The sequence below is a fragment of the Sapajus apella genome, unplaced genomic scaffold, assembly GCF_009761245.1.
Source record: "Sapajus apella isolate SASKATOON/1434 unplaced genomic scaffold, GSC_monkey_1.0 scaffold47, whole genome shotgun sequence".
NCBI classification, from domain to species: domain Eukaryota; kingdom Metazoa; phylum Chordata; class Mammalia; order Primates; family Cebidae; genus Sapajus; species Sapajus apella.
In genome coordinates, this window is record NW_022436987.1 from 3,305,656 (window position 1) to 3,316,967 (window position 11,312).

Genomic DNA, 11,312 nt, shown 5'->3' on the forward strand with positions numbered 1-11,312 from the left:
TTATCAAATAAGATGTCTTTTCTGAATCATAGGCTTGATAGACCATGCTGAGCTTCTAAGTGACAATCACTTTGGTTAAACTTTTTTTTCTAAGCTAACATGGATAAGGAACAAAGTAAGAAATGTAAATATTACAGCAACAATAACCACAACAGTGAGTTTAAAAAGTTGAAGATGGAATTTTAGCCAAATTTTGACTATAAAGGGTAGTCAGCTGTATAGATCAAAATGCCAAACATTTTAATGGTGGACATTCCATTTAGCTAATTATCATGTTCATAGATTTTACCTCAGTTTCTACTTTGTTAGAAGCATTTGTTCAAGTGTAACAGTAGGTATTGGCACCAGTGAAAAAAACCTCTGCTTGGTGATGAGGTAACTCTGTTGTGCAAGACGGTAGAAGGCAAAAAACAAGAATATAGAGGAGGCAACGTACAAGTAGCTAAATGTTGCAGGGAGCTTAATCATGTACAGGTCTAGTCTGAGTGGTCTTGGATGATTAGTCAACTTCAGCTGTCATATGCTGCACTTCTGGGTCATTTTTAACCTCAAGTCTTTGATTGTTTCTGAATTCCAGCAGGAGGTAACAGCATCCTTTAAATGAGAACATGAATCTAAGGGTCAACATCTTTTAGTTTGGCAGGATGGGGACTGGTAAGGAGTACCTGATATGGACCTTTCCACCAAGAATGAAGGAAATTCTTTTGTAAATATCTCTTCCAATAGACAAAAATCACCAGACTAAAGGTTGTGAGGTTTGGTATTTTCACATCCCAGAAGCACAGTGTGGGAAGATTGTCTACCAGAGTATGATTTTTTGTCTACAGCCTTAACTATTTCTTTGTAATATTGGAGAATGTCTCCTTTAGTCAACCGAATATCAAAAGCAGAGAGGGCTAAATGCACCAATCATCCAGTGACAATTTCAAAAGGCAGCAACTTATATTTTATAAAAGGTGAGACCTTAAATTCAATAGGACCAGATAAACTGCCTTTGGCCAGGGCAATTTTAATGTTTCCACAAATTGTGCCAGTTAAGTTTTGATAATGGCATTTGTTTCTTCCACCAATCTGAAAGACTGAGGATGGTAGACCCAATGTTAAGTGTTGTAATATGGGCCACATTTTGCAAATTTGTTTTGTAATATGGCCAATGAAGTGAGTTTCTCAGTCACTATGTAACTGTAAGGGTATACCCCATGTAGGAATAATCTTTTCTAATAACTGTTTTGCAACAGCTGAGGTAGTGGCAGGTTGGCAAGGAAATGTTTCTACCCAGTGAGAAAACATACAAATTATAGAAAGAACATATTTATAACCTTGAGAGGGAGGCAGATGGATGAAATCCATTTTCTAAAGAAACAAGGGTCAATTAGGCAGGTCAAAATGGCCTGGAACTCTGAACTGCTTTTCCTGGATTGAATTTTGCCAAAGCAGTACAAGACAGTTGTACCTCTTTGGCGGTCCTGAAATGTTTCCCCACCAATACAGTTTCATAAAACTTGTAAGTCTATCAGTTGTCCAGTAAGTCATCTGATGTGCCATTTCAAGTAGGAATCTTTTATAGATTCTCATCATACTGGTTTATCATTGGACCATATTATAAATTCATTGTTAGGCAAACAATGCAATCGTTTTCAGCACAGAAATGATTTTATTTATGTGTGACTTGAGACTGAGCCACTTTAACAACATAATTTAGATTATTTTGGGGAAAATAATTAATATTAGCTATAAATAAGGTTTTCAGTCGTAGTGGAACTCAACGTAGCCATTTGTGGTGGTGCATGAGCAGCCACGTTGTTTCCTTTAGCCTCAACAGATTCCAATTTTGAGTGCCCAAGAATTGTGATTATGGCCAAAGCCAAGAGAAGTTGAATTTATAAAATTTTGAAAAAAAGCTCCATTTTTTATTTGGTTCACCCCAGAAGTTAGAAATTCTCTTTACTTCTGAAGCATAACAAAATTTTGAACAACCCCAAGACCTAACAGCTGACTCTGTGAATACCTGCAGGTTTACCTTTCACCAGGATACAAGCCCTGGGTAAGGGACAAAGTTCTGCTTGCTGGGCTGAAGCAGCCACTGACAATGAGGCCGCTTCAGTCACTTAAAAAGGGTGATAACAGTACATCGAGCAACATATTTTCCTTCATTAACTGGCATGTACAATCCATCAGTAAACTATGAAAATCCTGCATTTGGTATAGGGGTTTCTTGTAAATCAGCTCTAGATTTTAGTAGCTGGTCAGTTAGATTTAGGCAGTTATGTGGTGTCTCATCATTGAGTAAGAGAAGGCAAGTTGCTGGATTATGACTTATTGAAATGAGAAAGAAGAATATGAGAAGAATTCAACAGCAAGATCTCATAAAAAGTGACTCACAGAAAGATATTGAGTATTAGGAGAACTGATGAAAGCTTCTACAGCATGAGGAACATAGATTTGGTTAAAGCCACAGTGCCTGACATAGGTGCCATGCGGAAAGGGAGTCCCTTAGCCACTGAATCTAATTGCTGGCTATAACAGCCAAGGGGTCTGTGTTGATCTCCATGTTTTCAGTTAAGAACCCCTAATGCAACTGCTTGGCTTCTGGAGAGGCCTCAGGAAACTTACAATTATGGGCGAAAGCAAAGAGGAAGTAAGCAGGTAACCTGCCCAGAGCAGGAGGAAGAGAGGCAGGGCACAGGGAGGCACTACACACTTTTTTAAACAACTAGAGCTCATGAAGACTCCCTATCCTAAGGACGGTATCAAGAGGATGGTGATAAACCACACATGAGAAATCCACCCCCATTACCCAATCACCTCACACCAGGCCCTACCTGCAACATTTGGAATTGCAATTTGACATTAGATTTAGTGGAGACTCAGATCCAAACAATATAAGCTTTGTGTCCCTGATCAGGATCCAAGAGAGGTCCTTGGTTTAATATCAAGCGTCTGAAGTATTTGACAGGCCTTGGTAAATTGGAATTTTCTCTGGAAATTTTACAGCCTTTGTCTGCTAGAATTTTAAGGATATAAACACTATCATGTTCACAAGCCTCTTTACAAGGAGAATGAAGAACGTTATCAACATACTTTAAGAGGGCTGACCCTTTGGGGAAATAAACGTTAAATCTGCCTTCAGTACCTGTGAAAAGTGAGAGGGGCCTTCAGTACATTCTCGAAGCATTTTTGTCCAGATATATTGTTGTCCTTTCCACATGCAGTAAATAAAAATTGACTCTCAGTGTCAATTTTAGTGCCTTTAAAAAGCACTACAGGCTGGGTGCTGTGGCTCATGCCTGTAATCTTAGCACTTTGGAAGGCTGAAGTGAGTGAATTGCCTGAGTTCAGGAGTTCAAGACCAGCCTGGGCAACATGGTGAAACCCTGTCTCTACTAAAATACAGAAAAATCAGCCAGGCATGGTGGCATGTGCCTGCAATCCTAGCTACTTGGGATGGTGAAATAGGAGAATCACTTGAACCTGGGAGGCAAAGGTTGCAGTGAGCCAAGACCACGTCACTGCACTTCAGCCTGGGCAACAGGGCAAGACTCCATCTCAACAACAACAACAAAAATGGCACTACAAATGTCTATCACTGAAAATTTTACTCTCTATGGGGATGAAAGTCAGGAAGGTACGGAGATTTGTAATGACAGGGTGCCAAAAAATGATATTATCAATGGCTCTTAGGGCTTGTGCAAATCTCCATCATTGCCATGAGGTTTCTTTACGGGAAGGATAGGGTATTACAGGAGCTAGGGCAAGGCACTATAAAATTCCCACTATGGGGACTCCATGTTTGGGTCTCCTTCCACAAACACTCTCATGGAAGCCATCTTTCTCTTTCCTCGATTTTCCCTCTGGGGTTCCCTTCCACACTCTCTTGTGGAAGCCTGTCTTCCCCTCCTAAACTCCATCTCTCTCTAATCCTTTCCACTCAGTGTGGAAGTTGCTTTCCTCTCCTGGATTCCATCTTCTGGATTCTCTCACTCAGCATGAGAGTTAGCTGTTTCTTTCTCTCTCCTCCTATTTCTCTCTCTCTCTCTCAAAAAAAAAAAAAATCTCACTACGTGAAAGAAAATGAAGTAATTAAGGCTAGGCTTTAAAGTGGAGACAGGAGATTGCAAGAGGTTGCACTCACACCTGCTAAAGGATTACAGGATGTTCCAATTGACTTAGATAATAACTGAATTCAGTGTCTGCAGCCCTTCAGCGTCTCTAAGCTGGGAGTATCCTAATTAACTAACCAATCAGAATAGGTTTGTGTTTTAGGATTTCTGCCTCGCCAGTGAACTGCCTCAAAAAACAACTTTTTATGGAAGTCACCAAGAAATAGAAAAATAGATCAAGTAACAGAACAGACTCAAACAACAGACAAAAGTATAGCTGGGAGCTAAAAATAAGATTTTAAAAGTATTTCAAGTTATGACAGAAAAAATGTTATTCAAAATTGGTATAAAACTAGACTATTCTTTTGGAAAACAAATACTAGATATCTAGCTCATACCATAGCCAAATGTAAATGTGTCTGTGGAAAAAGTTGGAAAATGTGTTTTAATGAACTTTAAGTTGGACAGATTTTTCTTCAGATGACACCAAGACCAGGATTCAAAATGAAAATGACATATTTGATCCCATACATGTTTTAAATATATGGGTGAGATATTGGAAAGAAACTGTAAGGCAACTAAAAAATAGTTGAAGTCTATTCAATTCCGTCTAATATTTACATTATATAAAAAGTACTCACAAACCAAAAAAAGCATCCAATTTAAAATATATATGAATATTATATATTATATAATATAGATATAGGATACATATTTAAATTGTGTATGTATATATAAATTCATTAAAAATAAACTACATATAAGATAAAAGGCTCAATGTTATTCATGATCAAAATAATGTAAACAAAATAATAGTGATATATTAATTTTTACCTATGAGGTTAGTCAAGAGTTAAAATGTAAGCATAAAAGCTCCCATGCTAGTAAGGCTAAGGAGGAAAGGGAAATTTCATACGTAGTAGGAATGAAGTGTTTCTGTAGGAAAACCTGGCAACATTTATAGAGGTTAAAAATGTAATTTTCTTTTTTACAAAGAATTGCACTTCTAAGAATTTATTCTAAGAAAAAAAATCATGTAAGTGCAAGGATATACATTTTAGTATTCTGTATAATAATGGAAAAAATCAGAAACCACTTAATTGCTCATCAAAAGAAGGATGTGTAAGTAAATCCAGGACCATTCATATCATGGGATACTATCTGTACTTGCATAGAAAAAATGCCCATGGTCTTCTATTAAATTACAAATAAAAGATTCAAAACAGTATATATGAGATAATTTAATTTCTATAAGTAAAAATATATATGTCTAAAATTTGGAAGGACTATAAACAGAAAAAAGGAAATTGGGAGAGTGTACAACTGGATATTATCGATATTTCTCTAAGTTGGTGGGAGTATGGGTATTCTCCATGTTTTTATTGCTTGTCTGTATTTTCTAGCCTTTTAAAGCATTTATTTCTCTGTTAACTTTGAAAAATAAAAATTTTAAATAAGAAAATGAACAAAGAAAGAAACTTTTCTTTGCTAGATTTAAAATGTATCCTAACAATAACAAAGTAATAACTAAAACAGTGTGGTGCACTGGCCCAGGAGAATAATAAGCACATAAAGGAAAAGAAATATGGTATAAATATTTATAAACTCATATATATGAATCTATTTTTAAATATGCGACTATTTCAATAAATTGCACGATAAATGTGGGGAGTTTTGGAAAAGTAACAAAGTACCTGAAATTTGGGTGACATCTATAAATCCTTAAGGGTAGGAAAATGCTTTCTAAGGATGGTATCAAAGGCAGAATCATGAAGGTAAAACAGATTTAACAGCACAATTTAAAATGTTCTACGGCTGGACACAGTGGCTTATTGTGCAGTTCCAGCACTTTGGGAGGCCAAGTCAGGAAGACTGCTTGAGCCCAAGAATTTGAGACCAGCTTGGCAATATAGCGAGACCTATCTCTACAAAAAATAAAGAATTGGCCAGTCATGGTGGCACATGCCTGTGGTCCCAGTTACTCATGAGGCTGTGGCAGGAAGAGTGCTTGAGCCCAGGAGGTCAAGGCTGCAGTGAGCCCTGATTGCACTACTGCAGTCCAGCCTTGGAGACAGAGAGAGATCCTGTCTCAATAAATAAATAAATAAATAACATGTTCTGTGTGCAAAGACAAATGCTCTTAATATATAAAGAGTTTTCACAGAATAAAAATGTAGCTATGATTATATCTCTATTGGCTAGTGTTTTTCATATACACAGTCCACATCAGAGAACAGCAATCCTGGGTTAATTCTTCTGCCGCAGGTACTACAATTTTCAATATATTGCATGTAAAACACACCCTGTGTCCTGGCCCCAACTGACTGGAACAAGCACCAGTGTACGCTCTGGTTATTCTTTTTCTGACCTCGTAATAATCTTTTCTTTTTTTTTTTTTTTAAATATAAAGTGCCTTAACATCTCCTTCTTGAGTAATAATCTTTACTTGCCCTTCTCTGATCAACTCTGCTCTGTGCCCCAGTGAATTGCACAAACTCATGCACACACACACACACACACACACACACACACACACTGCACCACCCAGGCTCTTAGATCTCTGCATTCTTGTTGGGTCTAGCTGATTGCAGGCACCAGCAGAAGGTTGAAGTGTGGGATATGGGATGAGAAGTCAGGGCATGTATTCTCTGGCTTCCTCCCTGCTTCCCCTTGACTGTGGTTCTGGCAGTGTCTGGTCCCTCTACCATTAGTGCTCTCACCAAGCAACCCCCTGCCACATGTCCACAGCTCTGGTGACACTAATTCCTTATTACCATTTCAACCCTAGGCATGTTAATGGCTTTATGTTTAGTTAATATTACTAGTCTCTGAGTGCCTCAACATCCCTTATGATTCCCTGTGACTCTGCCCACACCTTGGTAAACAGCCTCTTCATTAAATTCTCTCCAAAATCCCCACACGTTTCCCTTCATTTCCTGTAGTCCTTGTCTGAGAAAGTGGATAAACACAAGGCTATCAAAAATTGACAAGGAACTGCAACCTCCTCTAAGTTGGCTTAGTAAGATTTTATGCCTAAGCAGAATGATCCCCATTAAGATGACACATGTCCCTATTTATAGCTCCTTTAGGTGAACTCAGAGGAAGTGGGTCACTGAGTTCCAGCTTTATCTGGATGACATTAAACTCTTGTAATTCTCTATGATGCCAATGCACTGGAAGCCGTGGGGGCTTGTTGTTATAACCCAGATTTCAGCAGGCTTTTCTAACTCCTTGAGACCTAGAAAAGGCTCTGAAATTTTAGCTACCATCACACTTATGAGACTGTAAATGTTGGAACAAAACAGATAAGTTATCATTACTTCCTGGTGATGCTTGCGAAGCCCAAGAAAATCAGCTAAAAGGAATACTGTGTATAAGTAATTTTTCCATAGCTGGCTGGTTCCATATTTGTCATTATTTTTTATTCTTGATTGTTCCCTCTTCCTAATGTCCCATTGTAACAGGATCTTTGGGGTGCCACTTTTCTGGCCGAAACCTCTGTGGCTGGCCAGTGATGCCTTTACACGAGTTCCTGTCCTATGTCCAGAAAGAATGAAGTATGCAAACAAGTGGAAGTTGAACAAGATGAAGAGGAGCTTTATTGAGTGTTACAACAGCTCAGAGGAGACCCACAGAGGGTGGCTCCTCTCTGTAGGCAGGTAGTCCTGTCAAATGTTCAGCTCTCAGCAGAGAGGAGGTCATGGAGAGGGTGGCTCCTCGCGGCTGGCAGGTCATCCTGTGATCTCTACAGCTCTCAGCAGAGTGGGTAGCTCCTCTGTGCAGCTGATCACCCAGTCCTCTCCCCATCCTCTCCCTGCTCTGGCTGAGCCCTTTCTTTTTTTTTTTTTTTTTTTTTTTTTTTTTGAGACTGAGTTTCACTCTTGTTACCCAGGCTGAAGTGCAATGGCGCGATCTCGGCTCACCGCAACCTCCGCCTCCTGGGTTCAGGCAATTCTCCTGCCTCAGCCTCCTGAGTAGCTGGGATTACAGGCACGCGCCACCATGCCCAGCTAATGTTTTGTATTTTTAGTAGAGACGGGGTTTCACCATGTTGACCAGGATGGTCTCGATCTCTTGACCTCATGATCCACCCGCCTCTGCCTCCCAAAGTGCTGGGATTACAGGCTTCAGCCACCGTGCCCGGCGCCCGTGGCTTTTATGAACCTCAAAGGGGGGGAAGTGTATGCTGATTGGTCCATGGGCATCCATGAGTGGCAGGTCCTGGAAAAGGCCCCACAAGCCCCCACTCTGGATTGTGGGGCTGGCAGCCCAGCCCCCAGCCTTCAGGCCCTCCCTGGTCTGAAGGTGGGGCCTTACCAGGACCACCCCCTTCTGCCCAGGAACCTGTTTGCCTCCTACTGCCATTCATGGTGCTAAGGCTCACTCAGACTTCTCTGAGATCTGAACGGGCACCAACAGCCAAGAGAAGCCAGGCAGTGGGAGCAGGCACTTCTGAGCCTGCAAGGGCAGGGGGGCCTTCCCAGGCCCGAAGACTTCAGGGATACCGGGAAAGGGAGAGGTTCTGGCTACTGCTCTTGCTCCATGAAGTGGGAAGCCAGGACCTGTAGCCACAGATCCAGCTGCAGCTGTACCCGGGAGGGCGGAGCTCCTGCCTGCTCCATGGTGCCGGAGGCCCGGATCTACAGGCTGCAGTTTGGTCGGCTGCAGGGGCACCCTGGGAGGTCCCACTCCAACTCGGATCAGGCAGAGATTCCACTTGTCCAAGGCTCCCGCCGGCTCCATGGAGCATGCATCCCTGGCAATGCCTCCGGGCTGCTGCCATCACCATGACCTATCAGTCACTAAGTGAGCAATTCTGACATTTCTTTAAACTCTCCATCTGACTCCATTTTTGCTTTGACTGCCCAGACTGTCTAGGGTCAACAGCAGTCAATGCCTCTTTGCCATGGCAGCAACGCATGAGTCAGCCAAGATGAGCAGACAGGCTGCCTGAAGAGCTGCACTGGGACAGGGGCTTCTGAGATCCACTGGGCCAGCAGGTGGCAACAGCTAAATGATCAATGAACTGATTCATGGACATTAAAATGAAGCAGAAAACTCTAGATGTGTGTGTGTGTGGATGCACGTGGGTGAGTGTGTGCTAAACTTTAGATCCCAATAGAAACACATGTGCCTTTCAAATGCTTATGACACATTTACACAAATTGACCATAGACTTGGCTGCAAAGAAGTTTTTAATAAATTTCCAAAGATAGAAGTTATATAGAGCCCAGTGTTTATGGAAATAAATTAAAACTGAAAATTGATAATAGAAAATAGAAATTATCAATCCAAAGGTGAGATAGCAATCAAGCATTTGAGGAAATTCGATGCCTTAAAGAAAGAAACTGGACAGGAGCAATGGCCCATTCCTGTAATCTCAAAACTCTGGGAAGCCAAGGCAGGAACACTTGAGCCCAGGAGTTCCAGACCAGCCTGGGAAACACGAGACTCTGTCTCTACAAAAAAAATTTTTTTTAATTAACTAGGCATGGTGGTGCGAGCCTTGGCTACTCAGAAGGCTGAAGCAGGAAGATCTCTTGGCCCAACAGGTCGAGGATGCAATGGACCACGATTTCACCACTGCACCCTAGCCTGAGTGACGGAGCAAGACCCTGCCTCAAAAAAAAAAAGAAAGAAAGAAAAAGAGAAACTTAATTTCATTAACAGGAGATAATACCTAATTAAACAGATCACAAAACAAAAAAAAGTTAAAATTACTTCAATTATTAAGAAGATGATTTCATTATGTACTTTAAATACTCTAAATTGTGATGACTGAAAAAATAATTGAAACTTATTAAAGAATGGGCTGAAAGGTAAAAGAATGGGCTGAAAGTTACTTTAAATACTCTAAATTGTGATGACTGAAAAAATATTTGAAACTTATTAGATAAAAGAATGGGCTGAAAGAGGAAATAGACATGATTGAAGAAGGGACTGATGGACTAGAAAACTAAACTTCGTTTTACCTCCTAAAAGCAGATCAAAAGAAAAGATTTGGAAAACCAAAAAGTGGACATGCAAAAAATATATTCAGAAACTCAATCCCTATTTATTTAAATAGAGTTCCAAAAGGAGAAAACAGAGAAAATGGAAGAGAGAAAACAGTCAAAGATAACTTTAAGAACATTTCACACAGCTTGAGAAACACAAAAGTTTTCAGATTTAAAAGTCCCATTGAGTGGCAAGGATGGAATGTTATGGAGGCACAAATCCAGATTCCTCCCACAGTAAGTTTCAGACCACCTCAGTAGTCAGCTGATGGAATCCCCCTATCAATGTCTGTTTCCCATCGCCTACACTGCAACTTCTCAAAGATCTTTTCAAAATGCAAATCTGTTCATGTCTGCTCTCGGCTTAAAACTTTTTGATGTCATTAGGTATATGCAAGAAACTTCAATTATAATCGAGGTCATATTACTTAACAGCATTATCCTATTGTAGTATATTTAAGTTAGTAGTAGTTACATGAATATTTATTGCATTATTCTCTGTCATCTATATATGAAACGTTTCTCACATAAGACAAACAGCCAAACAGTTCAAAACAAACAAAAAATAAAAATATAGCAACATAGATTTTTCAATTGCATCCTTAATGAAGTATTAAAGTTTTCTACGTCTAATCCTTGCACATGGGCTATACTAATCTTCTCTGTATTCAGTTTTAGTACGTGTGCTGCTGAAGCAAGCATTATATGTCTAAACCTGGGACCTACTCAGTGATAACATTAATACTCTCATACTTCTTTGAGTTCTTTGCCTGAGATTTCTTTTTGCCACAGAGCTTTTGTTGTTTCTGCCCATGGCTTTCTCTGTCACCTACTCTCTACAAACTCCCTAGTTAATTCCTATTTAAGATAGATAGATCAATGGATAGAAGATAGTTACATAGATACATAGATACATAGTCTCATTGGTTTGCATTACATAATCCTTCAAACACTTATCTTGGCTTGTGATGATGTGCTGATTTATGTAATTATTTTATGTATGTATTTCGCTGTTTACTATAAGCCCCATATGGGCAGAAACAATGTCTGTTTTGGTTCCTTATTTTCAGGTCTAGCATGGAGTGACCCCTTGGTAAGTGTGAGTTGAATGAAGAAGAAAATGTGGCATGCTGTGCCTGGGATATGGTCAAAACTGAGAATTGGAGTTAAAGAGAAAGGTATTCTATTGCCTCTTCTGCCACTTAGCTTTGGACAG

At 39.9% G+C, this 11,312-nt stretch overlaps 1 pseudogene; it reads right to left on the reverse strand.

Annotated features, from left to right (window-relative positions):
- Window positions 1-10,700: 10,700 nt before the first annotated feature.
- On the reverse strand, window positions 10,701-10,794 carry LOC116525383 (annotated as a pseudogene).
- Window positions 10,795-11,312: the final 518 nt, after the last annotated feature.